Consider the following 15,229-nt stretch of genomic DNA (forward strand, 5'->3'; position numbering starts at 1 on the left):
TCTGCATGTCGGCAGAAGTGTTGGCGTGTAGCATTGGATACTTCCATGCTATTGTTCATGAATTTTTCTCCAAACTTGGAGGCTTGACGAAGATCTTCTTGGCTGGTGTTGTTGTAACTCCAGCTTGTAATTATACAATGTGAATCGGTATAATTAATCTTCTTTTTTGAACCAGAGATAATTTCAATGATTTTTTCTGATATTCTTCTTAAACCATTGACGCGGTTAGGATGAAGAATTTCTGTGAAAGGTAGATCTTTATCTTCCATTGGTTGAGATTGTTCAATCTCTCTATTGGCTTTAGAAAGACCAATTTCCAGAAAGTGGTATGGAGAAAGAGTTGATTCTTGAATCCATTCTGGGAGTGAAGAGATGCATCTGATGTAGATCGGATTATCTTTTGCTTTAAGTACTTTCTTTCGAAAGTTCTTAATGGATTCTACCATGCTGCTTGGGAAGAATTTGAGTTCTTGAAGGTTGCAGCTTGGGTAGATATTGTCGATTAGTCCAGCTTGAAAGGCTTGGTAGACTAATTTTGCATCTGCTCCTTCGAGAAAGTTGAACAGACTTTTTGTTTTCTTGTCCGTAGTGAAAAACTTTTCATGAACAAGGTCTTCTGGGCATGCAGCTCTTGCTTTCTTCCAGATTGTTCTGAAATCTTCAAAAGAGATTTCAGGATAGTTAACCATTTGTTGAACGTCAATTGGAACGTCAAACCTTTGGTCTCTGTGGGCTTCTTTGACTTTTTGAATTTTTGGTCGAAGAAGTGGTTGGTTAGTCTTGCTTGTATCGTCTTGATAAGTGGCAAGGCTTAATCTTGCAGATGTTTCATTTCTGAATTTTTTGCAAGTAACTTTATCAACTTTACAGAAGGTTTCTGTAATTCCCCAGTCAGTATGAACACCGGCATGGGGTCCTTTTAGATTACATAAAATCTTTCAGCTTCTTTGTTAAGAGCTTTTTTGTAATCTGGTGTGAACTCCTGCACAGATTTGTTAGTGGGTGACAAAGTTGTCATTTTACTGATTCCTTCAGTACAAGGATTGGGATCAACCAATAAGCTAGTTTTTCCATTAGGAAGAGGAGTAGCTGTCTCCTTTATTATGCTTTTTAGCAAAGCATCAGCTTTCAACGGATTTGTTGATTCTTTACCAGGTGCCGTTTGCACTGGAATAGCCTTTGTTTTTGAGCTTTCGATTTCCGGTACATTGGTGACCGTTGTTACTTGTTCATACAAGTTGATTTTCTGCTCAATTGCAGATAGCTCTATGAGGAGCATTTGTTTCTTCATCCTCAAAATGTTGAGGTCTTCCATTTTTGTATACTCAATTTTTGTTTACTTTTCTCTCTAATCTCCTCCTCACTTTTTTGTAGGTGAAGTTTTTTGTGAGGAAATATGTCATGAGGATCATATCCTTTTATAGGGCTCGAGAGGAGCGAGTGAGATCATGGATGATGTAAGGCATACCTGAAGTCACGAGTGAGGCAGTCTGCCAGTACGTTTTTGTTTCCTGCGAGATGTTCAACAGCGAAAGTATATCGTGAGAACCACTCTTGCCATCGTATTAGCCGGCCTAATTTGTTATCTCCTGCAATCTTCGTTCGGAGGAAATAAGTAAAATTTTTATTATCTGTACGAACCAGGAAATTTACTGGTGTTAAATATACAGAGAATTTTGTAATAACTCTTTTTACAGCGAGTAATTCTTTTTCATTGCTATGGTAGTTTTTCTCAGCTGCTTTGAAACTGCCAGAGGTGTACCTGCAAATTTGTTCTTCGTTTTTGGGGTTTTTAGCTTTTAAAACACCTCCCCAAAATTCATCAGAAGCATCAGTTTCAATAATTAAACTGTCTTCAATGTTTGGAAGATAAAGTTTTGGAAAATTGATTAAAACTTTCTTTATCTTTTTGATGTAGTCTGTATCAGCATTTGACCAATTCCAGATGACATCTTTTTTTAATTTTACCTGTAAAGGTTTTCTCATGGCTGCAAGTTTTTCAATATATGTTTCAGCATAAGTTAAAACACCAAGAAATCTTTGCAGTTGTTTTTTGTCTTCTAAAACATTTGGAAAGTCATGTAAATGTTCAAGAATATGCTTTTGAGGACAATGAGTACCTTCATTTATTTCTAAACCCAAAAAATTGATTTTTGTTTTGAAAAGATGAGCTTTCTTTTTTGAAAGTATTATTCCATATTTTAAAATAGTTCTGAGAACCTGTGTGACATGAACATAGTGTTCTTGTTCATTTTTGCTGAAGATCATGATGTCATCAACGTATACAGTGCAGAAACCTTCAAGGCCTCGAAGAGCGTTCTGCATGTGTCTTTGAAAAATACTAGGAGCTTGTTTAAGCCCAAAGGGTAGTACTTTCCATTGAAAGAGTCCATCAGGACATGTGAAGGCAGTGAGAAGCTGCGATTCTTCATCAAGTAGAACTTGCCAGAAACCTGACTTGCAGTCGAAGCTTGAATAAATGTTTTTTCCTCGTAAAAGAGTCAAGAGTTCGTGCATATTGGGAAGATTATGTGAGTCTCCAATAGTTGCATCATTGATTGCTTTGTAATTGACAACCATGCGCTTCTTTCCTCTTCTTTTCTCTGCTTCTTTATTGACAAGAAAGGCAGGAGACATATGAGGGGATTTTGATTCTATAATTAGTCTCATATCAAGTAATTCCTTGATTTGTTTGGAAAATTCTTCTCTATCTTGTAAAGAGTAAACCATAGGTTTTTCTCTAATAACCGTCTTGGGATTAATAAGCTTAATTGAAGCTTTCATCCATCCTTTGGTTTTATTTGGATCAATAGGATTTTCAGAACAAACTTTTTCAAGAAGATCTTCAATCTGTTTGAACCTGGTAGTTTGAATAGAAATAATCTTTTCTTTATTAATCCCTTCATGGGTTATATTAGTACCTGGAATTTGTTTTTCTTTAGAACCTTTTTCTTGAGTTTCAAGAAAACCTGGTTTTCCTTTGCTATAGGCTTCTGTAACCTTTTTTATAATTACCATATCATTATTTAAGATGAAAGGCGATTCTATCTATCCATTGTATGAATGGTCCATAAACTTGACAGAAGTTGTTTCCAATTATGATATCAATTCCTGAATTTTGTTGGTAAATAGTGGGAACGTTGAAATGTTCTCCTGAAAGTTCGAGATTAATGTTTCTACAAACTTTATTAATTTTTATGGTTTCACCATTTGCAATAGTGGCACTAATTTCTTTGGGAGCGTTTTCCCAGAGTTCATCCGGAATGATGAATTTGCTTGCAAGACATAAAGATGCACCTGTGTCTACAAAACAATGTACTCTAAATTTTTTATATCCTTTAAAGTTAAGGAAAGTAGAAACATAGATAGAGTTTGGATTAGTAAGATTCATGATAAGGGAATCATCAATCTTCTGGAGGTTTACGCAAAAATGGTTAATCTCCTCCTCTCTGAAAAGTGGGGTTTGTATGGGACTAGTCTGAGTCATCCGTTGTTGATTCGTATTCATCAGTGTCTGATGAAGATTCTGTCTCAACATGATATATAAAAACATGTTGTGTACCATCATACTCTTCTTCAAGAGCTTCAAATCCCCCATTGTTAGCGGTTTGTAAAACCTTGACTTTGTCTGGGTATTTTTTCTATTTGGACATTCATTGGCGTAGTGTCCTTCTTCATTGCAGATCCAACACCTACATTTTTTCTTTCCTTGCGGACAGGAAGTATTCTTCTTAGGTGTTTCTTTTGAAGGTTTTTTGAAGTATTTTCCTGGTGAAAATTTTCTTCTTTTCTTTTTCCAAAAAGATTTGAATTTCTTTTTGTTTTTATACTTTTTCTTATTATAATTTTTCTTTCCAATATCAAAGTTTTTGAAATCAGAGAGAATGCTACAACAATCTTTGCTTATTGTTTTAAGTTTTTGTTGTTTATATCTGTTTTGACAGATTCTATCAATTTCTTCTTTTGCAATTTTTGTTGCATAAGAAAGACTGGTTTGCTGGATTTCTCCAGTAACTTCTTTTTTCCATCTGTCTGTACAGGTTTCTCCAATAATTGGAATTTTCATGAGGTAAGCAGATATCCATTGCGCATATTCACTTCTTTGTGGAATATCATACAGATATGATTCATACATACATGTGTATTTGTCGAGAAGACTAATATGGTACTACATTATAATAAAACACTGTAAAGTGTTTTATTATAATGTAGTACCATTTTTTAACAAGGCTCTGATACCAGTGATGGTGTACGGAATTTGTTTATTATATTTTGTATGTTTAGAAGGAAATAGATGCAAAAAATTGTAAAGAGAAAACTCATTAATCAATAAGTGTTTTGTAGTAGGAGTATTACTTACATAGATAGAAACTATTCAAGCCAGCCTGTGTCAATCATTGGTCTATGTGGTTGCTTTCCCTGTTGGCCTCATGCCTGTGGTACTGTTGACCATCGTCGACCTGACACTCTGTCACTTACAGGTTTCATGACTCTATTTTGTAAGAACACTCAAGTATAACAAAACAAAGATTTATTGATAAAAGAGCTCCCGAAATGGGAGTACTCCTATAATATTTTACATCTCTCCCTTCTAAGGGAGATTTTTACTCACAAGACATTGAACTGAAAATTTACAAGATAGAGAGTGTTTTTGTTGCACTCGTTATTGCGATGCCCTTTTTCTACAAAACATAACTCTCAATTTATAGATATATTGAGAGGGTCTGATCCTTGCCTATTATGTCAGGCATGACGTTTTTATCCACTAAAGATTACATTATTGTGGACAGCTGGAAAGCTTTTAATAATGGAGAAAAGGCATTATTATTTTGAGTGGAGGGGCCATTTGACACGTGAAGCATCTTTCTTTAAGATGATGAGGATTTGTCATCTTCAGAGGGGGGTCCCTCCTTTGTCTCCGAATCTTTGCAATCACAAAAGTGACAAAGATGTTCTTCGAAAAGTTGTTCTGCATGTCGGCAGAAGTGTTGGCGTGTAGCATTGGATACTTCCATGCTATTGTTCATGAATTTTTCTCCAAACTTGGAGGCTTGACGAAGATCTTCTTGGCTGGTGTTGTTGTAACTCCAGCTTGTAATTATACAATGTGAATCGGTATAATTAATCTTCTTTTTTGAACCAGAGATAATTTCAATGATTTTTTCTGATATTCTTCTTAAACCATTGACGCGGTTAGGATGAAGAATTTCTGTGAAAGGTAGATCTTTATCTTCCATTGGTTGAGATTGTTCAATCTCTCTATTGGCTTTAGAAAGACCAATTTCCAGAAAGTGGTATGGAGAAAGAGTTGATTCTTGAATCCATTCTGGGAGTGAAGAGATGCATCTGATGTAGATCGGATTATCTTTTGCTTTAAGTACTTTCTTTCGAAAGTTCTTAATGGATTCTACCATGCTGCTTGGGAAGAATTTGAGTTCTTGAAGGTTGCAGCTTGGGTAGATATTGTCGATTAGTCCAGCTTGAAAGGCTTGGTAGACTAATTTTGCATCTGCTCCTTCGAGAAAGTTGAACAGACTTTTTGTTTTCTTGTCCGTAGTGAAAAACTTTTCATGAACAAGGTCTTCTGGGCATGCAGCTCTTGCTTTCTTCCAGATTGTTCTGAAATCTTCAAAAGAGATTTCAGGATAGTTAACCATTTGTTGAACGTCAATTGGAACGTCAAACCTTTGGTCTCTGTGGGCTTCTTTGACTTTTTGAATTTTTTGGTCGAAGAAGTGGTTGCTTAGTCTTGCTTGTATCGTCTTGATAAGTGGCAAGGCTTAATCTTGTAGATGTTTCATTTCTGAATTTTTTGCAAGTAACTTTATCAACTTTACAGAAGGTTTCTGTAATTCCCCAGTCAGTATGAACACCGGCATGGGGTCCTTTATAGATTACATAAAACCTTTCAGCTTCTTTGTTAAGAGCTTTTTTGTAATCTGGTGTGAACTCCTGCACAGATTTGTTAGTGGGTGACAAAGTTGTCATTTTACTGATTCCTTCAGTACAAGGATTGGGATCAACCAATAAGCTAGTTTTTCCATTAGGAAGAGGAGTAGCTGTCTCCTTTATTATGCTTTTTAGCAAAGCATCAGCTTTCAACGGATTTGTTGATTCTTTACCAGGTGCCGTTTGCACTGGAATAGCCTTTGTTTTTGAGCTTTCGCTTTCCGGTACATTGGTGACCGTTGTTACTTGTTCATACAAGTTGATTTTCTGCTCAATTGCAGATAGCTCTATGAGGAGCATTTGTTTCTTCATCCTCAAAATGTTGAGGTCTTCCATTTTTGTAAACTCAATTTTTGTTTACTTTTCTCTCTAATCTCCTCCTCACTTTTTTGTAGGTGAAGTTTTTTGTGAGGAAATATGTCATGAGGATCATATCCTTTTATAGGGCTCGAGAGGAGCGAGTGAGATCATGGATGATGTAAGGCATACCTGAAGTCACGAGTGAGGCAGTCTGCCAGTACGTTTTTGTTTCCTGCGAGATGTTCAACAGCGAAAGTATATCGTGAGAACCACTCTTGCCATCGTATTAGCCGGCCTAATTTGTTATCTCCTGCAATCTTCGTTCGGAGGAAATAAGTAAAATTTTTATTATCTGTACGAACCAGGAAATTTACTGGTGTTAAATATACAGAGAATTTTGTAATAACTCTTTTTACAGCGAGTAATTCTTTTTCATTGCTATGGTAGTTTTTCTCAGCTGCTTTGAAACTGCCAGAGGTGTACCTGCAAATTTGTTCTTCGTTTTTGGGGTTTTTAGCTTTTAAAACACCTCCCCAAAATTCATCAGAAGCATCAGTTTCAATAATTAAACTGTCTTCAATGTTTGGAAGATAAAGTTTTGGAAAATTGATTAAAACTTTCTTTATCTTTTTGATGTAGTCTGTATCAGCATTTGACCAATTCCAGATGACATCTTTTTTTAATTTTACCTGTAAAGGTTTTCTCATGGCTGCAAGTTTTTCAATATATGTTTCAGCATAAGTTAAAACACCAAGAAATCTTTGCAGTTGTTTTTTGTCTTCTAAAACATTTGGAAAGTCATGTAAATGTTCAAGAATATGCTTTTGAGGACAATGAGTACCTTCATTTATTTCTAAACCCAAAAAATTGATTTTTGTTTTGAAAAGATGAGCTTTCTTTTTTGAAAGTATTATTCCATATTTTAAAATAGTTCTGAGAACCTGTGTGACATGAACATAGTGTTCTTGTTCATTTTTGCTGAAGATCATGATGTCATCAACGTATACAGTGCAGAAACCTTCAAGGCCTCGAAGAGCGTTCTGCATGTGTCTTTGAAAAATACTAGGAGCTTGTTTAAGCCCAAAGGGTAGTACTTTCCATTGAAAGAGTCCATCAGGACATGTGAAGGCAGTGAGAAGCTGCGATTCTTCATCAAGTAGAACTTGCCAGAAACCTGACTTGCAGTCGAAGCTTGAATAAATGTTTTTTCCTCGTAAAAAAGTCAAGAGTTCGTGCATATTGGGAAGATTATGTGAGTCTCCAATAGTTGCATCATTGATTGCTTTGTAATTGACAACCATGCGCTTCTTTCCTCTTCTTTTCTCTGCTTCTTTATTGACAAGAAAGGCAGGAGACATATGAGGGGATTTTGATTCTATAATTAGTCTCATATCAAGTAATTCCTTGATTTGTTTGGAAAATTCTTCTCTATCTTGTAAAGAGTAAACCATAGGTTTTTCTCTAATAACCGTCTTGGGATTAATAAGCTTAATTGAAGCTTTCATCCATCCTTTGGTTTTATTTGGATCAATAGGATTTTCAGAACAAACTTTTTCAAGAAGATCTTCAATCTGTTTGAACCTGGTAGTTTGAATAGAAATAATCTTTTCTTTATTAATCCCTTCATGGGTTATATTAGTACCTGGAATTTGTTTTTCTTTAGAACCTTTTTCTTGAGTTTCAAGAAAACCTGGTTTTCCTTTGCTATAGGCTTCTGTAACCTTTTTTATAATTACCATATCATTATTAAGATGAAAGGCGATTCTATCTATCCATTGTATGAATGGTCCATAAACTTGACAGAAGTTGTTTCCAATTATGATATCAATTCCTGAATTTTGTTGGTAAATAGTGGGAACGTTGAAATGTTCTCCTGAAAGTTCGAGATTAATGTTTCTACAAACTTTATTAATTTTTATGGTTTCACCATTTGCAATAGTGGCACTAATTTCTTTGGGAGCGTTTTCCCAGAGTTCATCCGGAATGATGAATTTGCTTGCAAGACATAAAGATGCACATGTGTCTACAAAACAATGTACTCTAAATTTTTTATATCCTTTAAAGTTAAGGAAAGTAGAAACATAGATAGAGTTTGGATTAGTAAGATTCATGATAAGGGAATCATCAATCTTCTGGAGGTTTACGCAAAAATGGTTAATCTCCTCCTCTCTGAAAAGTGGGGTTTGTATGGGACTAGTCTGAGTCATCCGTTGTTGATTCGTATTCATCAGTGTCTGATGAAGATTCTGTCTCAACATGATATATAAAAACATGTTGTGTACCATCATACTCTTCTTCAAGAGCTTCAAATCCCCCATTGTTAGCGGTTTGTAAAACCTTGACTTTGTCTGGGTATTTTTTTCTATTTGGACATTCATTGGCGTAGTGTCCTTCTTCATTGCAGATCCAACACCTACATTTTTTCTTTCCTTGCGGACAGGAAGTATTCTTCTTAGGTGTTTCTTTTGAAGGTTTTTTGAAGTATTTTCCTGGTGAAAATTTTCTTCTTTTCTTTTTCCAAAAAGATTTGAATTTCTTTTTGTTTTTATACTTTTTCTTATTATAATTTTTCTTTCCAATATCAAAGTTTTTGAAATCAGAGAGAATGCTACAACAATCTTTGCTTATTGTTTTAAGTTTTTGTTGTTTATATCTGTCTTGACAGATTCTATCAATTTCTTCTTTTGCAATTTTTGTTGCATAAGAAAGACTGGTTTGCTGGATTTCTCCAGTAACTTCTTTTTTCCATCTGTCTGTACAGGTTTCTCCAATAATTGGAATTTTCATGAGGTAAGCAGATATCCATTGCGCATATTCACTTCTTTGTGGAATATCATACAGATATGATTCATACATACATGTGTATTTGTCGAGAAGACTAATATCATGTAATTGGAGTTTTGTCATTGAAACTCTTGCTATGTCAACTTTCTTATTAATGGTGAAGTCTTTATTAGAAATATAATCAAGACCTAAGAAAGTAGTGTATATGACATTTATGATATTATCAAAAAGATCTGAACCATGCATTTCTTCATTCCAATTATTGTTTCTTAGGAATTTTTGCACAATTCCATCAGTTTTGTGTTCTAAAAGTAGTAGAACATTTTTTGCTTTTTCAAATTTATCTGGGTTTGTCTGTAAGATTAGTGAAATCTCAATAACCCATTTTTCTACAACTCTTTCTCTGAGTTTTAGATCTTGGATACAATCAATATTGAGTACATTGATCGTATTGGATCCTTGACCACTATTTGGAATACCATTGTGGACAGGCATTTTGAACTCATATTTCTTTTTATTGCTTCTTCTAGCGGCTGTATAAGAAGATTCTGCTTCATCATCTTCCATATCTGAATATTCGAACTTTACAGTTTTTGTATTAGTCTTAAAGTTATCTTCTTGTTCTGATTCAGTATCAGGTTCATCTATTTTAGTCATTCTACAATATTGATCAAAAAGTTTGGGTTCTTTTTGATACAATTCTTCGCATTCTTCAGTTTCTAAAGATAAAAGCTGAATAAGTTTTTGGTCAGCCTTATCATAATCTTCATATTGAAGGTTAAAGAAATATTTCTCAAGTTTCTCAGAGATTGTTTCTTTCATTTTTGCTCTTTTTTGAAAATATCGATTTTCTGGGAGTCTTTTGAGCTTCCTAAGTCAGGGTTTCCAATACTTGGATTGGGAGGTGAGTATTTCTTAAGACCTGAATATTTTCCAGTTTTGGTTTTTTGTTCTATGATGGGAATATTCTTGATGTGTTCAAGAATGTCTTTATTACAAGGGCAAGAGTCAATCTTTTCAGATAACTCTTTAGTAATGTCTGCAATAATTTTTGCAGATGCTACTTCTAACTGTGTAGTGGTTACGTATTTAATGGCCGTTAAGTCAAAGTTTATAATCAGCCCATCTATTTTTTCATTAAGGAGGTTGATTGATCTATTTAGCTCGGGTATCGAGGTCATCCTATCAGTTGTTTTAACTGCTCTTGTATATTAGTGATCTTAAGGTTGTTTTCTTTAAGAGTGCCTTCAATATTTGCCTTTTTGGCGACTTCTTCAACAAAATGGTTATTTTTTAAAGAGTTTTCTAAAAGAATAGAATGTTTGTCAATAGACTGGGTTAGCTTGATAGTTAGTTTATTTTGTCTTTCAATAACTTCGAAGAATTTTTCAAAATTATTTTTATCAAGATTATTTTTAACCAAAATGGCTAAATCGTTTTTAAATTGGTTAAAAGGTATTTTATTTTTAGAAATATCTTTAGAAATATCTTTAGAAATATCTTTTGAAATACCAAGGTAATGGCATATTTTCGAAGTTTTTAAGAGACATCTTGCAATGATCTGGTTGAGATTATTGCAATGATTTACAATTGTTTGAATACCAGCTTTTCCAGAAGTAGAGAAAACGTATTCTTTCTTTTCAGTATTGTCGTCAAGGGTTTTGATTTTTACTGTTTTACCTTTTTTATAAAAATGAGGAAAATCTATTTTATTACTCATTTATTACCTCAGAGATTTGTTTGATATTCTGACGTAGACTATCAATTTTTAAAGACATGTTTCTTATTAAGTTACTATCTTTTCTTTCTGAGCTTTCTCCTATATGGAGTGAATCCATAGAAATTCTTGGTCTAAGAGTTTCTCCTAGAGCTTTTTTGTTTCTAGCTATATTTAAAACCCAAGAGTTTTCTTGAGGATTTATGTCGCAGAATTGTTTATCTTTGACATGGCTTATTTCTGAAAAGACATCATCAAGTTCGATGTACTCGTCTTTCTTGTAGTCTATGCTATGGTGACTATTGGTCAGGGCATATCCTATGAGATAGGTTATGGTGAATGGTTTATCACCTGGGTTCATAAGGTCACTTCTTTCAAAGTGATGTATAAAAGATAAAGTTTTATCTATATTTGCAGATTTCAAATCTAGAGCAAATTTTGGATAGACTGAAAACATAAATTTTTGGTATGCAAGGTTTCCCCTAGCAGCACCTAAGATGCAGTCCTGTCTGTCAGTAATTCTGTTGTCAATTAAGGCCATTTTTATGGGAGAATTTATTCCTGCTTGGAATTGGGATTTTATCAAAATTTTTACAGCTCCGATATGGACCATTCTTACTTTTGATCTAATCTCAACTGGAATACTTTTTAAGTTATTGTTTATTTGTTCTTTAGTCAAAAGGGGTAGAAAGACAGCTCCTATTGTGTCTTTTATGTCTACAGACATTTCTTTAGTACTAACAAAGTAGAAAATTTCATTTTTCCTTTTAAGCGGATTTAAAATACTAAGTTTAGAAGGAACATTTTTGAAAATGTTTTCTTTCTTTATTTTTAAATCTGTTTTCTTGACCCGAGAGAGAAGATCTTGTTTTATTAAGAGGTTTGCATGAAAGCCGTCTTCATCCTCAACATAAGTTAGGATTTGTTTTTCTTCTGAATCATTTTCTTCAGAATTGTTGAAAATTTCTTTATTCATGTTTAAGAAATGTTAACAAGTAAAAATCCTTTTTCAGAGTTCTGAAACTGAGTTTAAAGCTTTATCAAGGTGTTCTTGATGCATTTTTTGCCTATGAAGGAGGTACTTACGTATATTAACCATGGTTGGTATATATTCGTGAGTATGTTTATTTTGTGCTTGTAGAATTCTGAAATTTATATGCACTAAATCTTTTTTATTACTTAAAAGTATATCTTTATGTTGAGAAATCTCATTCTCTGTATTACGAATTTCTTCAAATAATTCACTGTAAAGTGTTTTATTATAATGTAGTACCATTTTTTAACAAGGCTCTGATACCAGTGATGGTGTACGGAATTTGTTTATTATATTTTGTATGTTTAGAATTTGTTTATAAAGTGTTTTATTATAGGAGTACTCCCATTTCGGGAGCTCTTTTATCAATAAATCTTTGTTTTGTTATACTTGAGTGTTCTTACAAAATAGAGTCATGAAACCTGTAAGTGACAGAGTGTCAGGTCGACGATGGTCAACAGTACCACAGGCATGAGGCCAACAGGGAAAGCAACCACATAGACCAATGATTGACACAGGCTGGCTTGAATAGTTTCTATCTATGTAAGTAATACTCCTACTACAAAACACTTATTGATTAATGAGTTTTCTCTTTACAATTTTTTGCATCTATTTCCTTCTAAACATACAAAATATAATAAACAAATTCCGTACACCATCACTGGTATCAAAGCCTTGTTAAAAAATGGTACTACATTATAATAAAACACTTTACAGTGAATTATTTGAAGAAATTCGTAATACAGAGAATGAGATTTCTCAACATAAAGATATACTTTTAAGTAATAAAAAAGATTTAGTGCATATAAATTTCAGAATTCTACAAGCACAAAATAAACATACTCACGAATATATACCAACCATGGTTAATATACGTAAGTACCTCCTTCATAGGCAAAAAATGCATCAAGAACACCTTGATAAAGCTTTAAACTCAGTTTCAGAACTCAGAAAAAGGATTTTTACTTGTTAACATTTCTTAAACATGAATAAAGAAATTTTCAACAATTCTGAAGAAAATGATTCAGAAGAAAAACAAATCCTAACTTATGTTGAGGATGAAGACGGCTTTCATGCAAACCTCTTAATAAAACAAGATCTTCTCTCTCGGGTCAAGAAAACAGATTTAAAAATAAAGAAAGAAAACATTTTCAAAAATGTTCCTTCTAAACTTAGTATTTTAAATCCGCTTAAAAGGAAAAATGAAATTTTCTACTTTGTTAGTACTAAAGAAATGTCTGTAGACATAAAAGACACAATAGGAGCTGTCTTTCTACCCCTTTTGACTAAAGAACAAATAAACAATAACTTAAAAAGTATTCCAGTTGAGATTAGATCAAAAGTAAGAATGGTCCATATCGGAGCTGTAAAAATTTTGATAAAATCCCAATTCCAAGCAGGAATAAATTCTCCCATAAAAATGGCCTTAATTGACAACAGAATTACTGACAGACAGGACTGCATCTTAGGTGCTGCTAGGGGAAACCTTGCATACCAAAAATTTATGTTTTCAGTCTATCCAAAATTTGCTCTAGATTTGAAATCTGCAAATATAGATAAAACTTTATCTTTTATACATCACTTTGAAAGAAGTGACCTTATGAACCCAGGTGATAAACCATTCACCATAACCTATCTCATAGGATATGCCCTGACCAATAGTCACCATAGCATAGACTACAAGAAAGACGAGTACATCGAACTTGATGATGTCTTTTCAGAAATAGGCCATGTCAAAGATAAACAATTCTGCGACATAAATCCTCAAGAAAACTCTTGGGTTTTAAATATAGCTAGAAACAAAAAAGCTCTAGGAGAAACTCTTAGACCAAGAATTTCTATGGATTCACTCCATATAGGAGAAAGCTCAGAAAGAAAAGATAGTAACTTAATAAGAAACATGTCTTTAAAAATTGATAGTCTACGTCAGAATATCAAACAAATCTCTGAGGTAATAAATGAGTAATAAAATAGATTTTCCTCATTTTTATAAAAAAGGTAAAACAGTAAAAATCAAAACCCTTGACGACAATACTGAAAAGAAAGAATACGTTTTCTCTACTTCTGGAAAAGCTGGTATTCAAACAATTGTAAATCATTGCAATAATCTCAACCAGATCATTGCAAGATGTCTCTTAAAAACTTCGAAAATATGCCATTACCTTGGTATTTCAAAAGATATTTCTAAAGATATTTCTAAAAATAAAATACCTTTTAACCAATTTAAAAACGATTTAGCCATTTTGGTTAAAAATAATCTTGATAAAAATAATTTTGAAAAATTCTTCGAAGTTATTGAAAGACAAAATAAACTAACTATCAAGCTAACCCAGTCTATTGACAAACATTCTATTCTTTTAGAAAACTCTTTAAAAAACAACCATTTTGTTGAAGAAGTCACCAAAAAGGCAAATATTGAAGGCACTCTTAAAGAAAACAACCTTAAGATCACTAATATACAAGAGCAGTTAAAACAACTGATAGGATGACCTCGATACCCGAGCTAAATAGATCAATCAACCTCCTTAATGAAAAAATAGATGGGCTGATTATAAACTTTGACTTAACGGCCATTAAATACGTAACCACTACACAGTTAGAAGTAGCATCTGCAAAAATTATTGCAGACATTACTAAAGAGTTATCTGAAAAGATTGACTCTTGCCCTTGTAATAAAGACATTCTTGAACACATCAAGAATATTCCCATCATAGAACAAAAAACCAAAACTGGAAAATATTCAGGTCTTAAGAAATACTCACCTCCCAATCCAAGTATTGGAAACCCTGACTTAGGAAGCTCAAAAGACTCCCAGAAAATCGATATTTTCAAAAAAGAGCAAAAATGAAAGAAACAATCTCTGAGAAACTTGAGAAATATTTCTTTAACCTTCAATATGAAGATTATGATAAGGCTGACCAAAAACTTATTCAGCTTTTATCTTTAGAAACTGAAGAATGCGAAGAATTGTATCAAAAAGAACCCAAACTTTTTGATCAATATTTTAGAATGACTAAAATAGATGAACCTGATACTGAATCAGAACAAGAAGATAACTTTAAGACTAATACAAAAACTGTAAAGTTCGAATATTCAGATATGGAAGATGATGAAGCAGAATCTTCTTATACAGCCGCTAGAAGAAGCAATAAAAAGAAATATGAGTTCAAAATGCCTGTCCACAATGGTATTCCAAATAGTGGTCAAGGATCCAATACGATCAATGTACTCAATATTGATTGTATCCAAGATCTAAAACTCAGAGAAAGAGTTGTAGAAAAATGGGTTACTGAGATTTCACTAATCTTACAGACAAACCCAGATGAATTTGAAAAAGCAAAAAATGTTCTACTACTTTTAGAACACAAAACTGATGGAATTGTGCAAAAATTCCTAAGAAACAATAATTGGAATGAAGAAATGCATGGTTCAGATCTTTTTGATAA

Source organism: Lactuca virosa, chromosome 4 (assembly GCF_052849685.1).
Source record: "Lactuca virosa cultivar CGN04683 chromosome 4, Lactuca_virosa_CGN04683_v6, whole genome shotgun sequence".
NCBI classification, from domain to species: domain Eukaryota; kingdom Viridiplantae; phylum Streptophyta; class Magnoliopsida; order Asterales; family Asteraceae; genus Lactuca; species Lactuca virosa.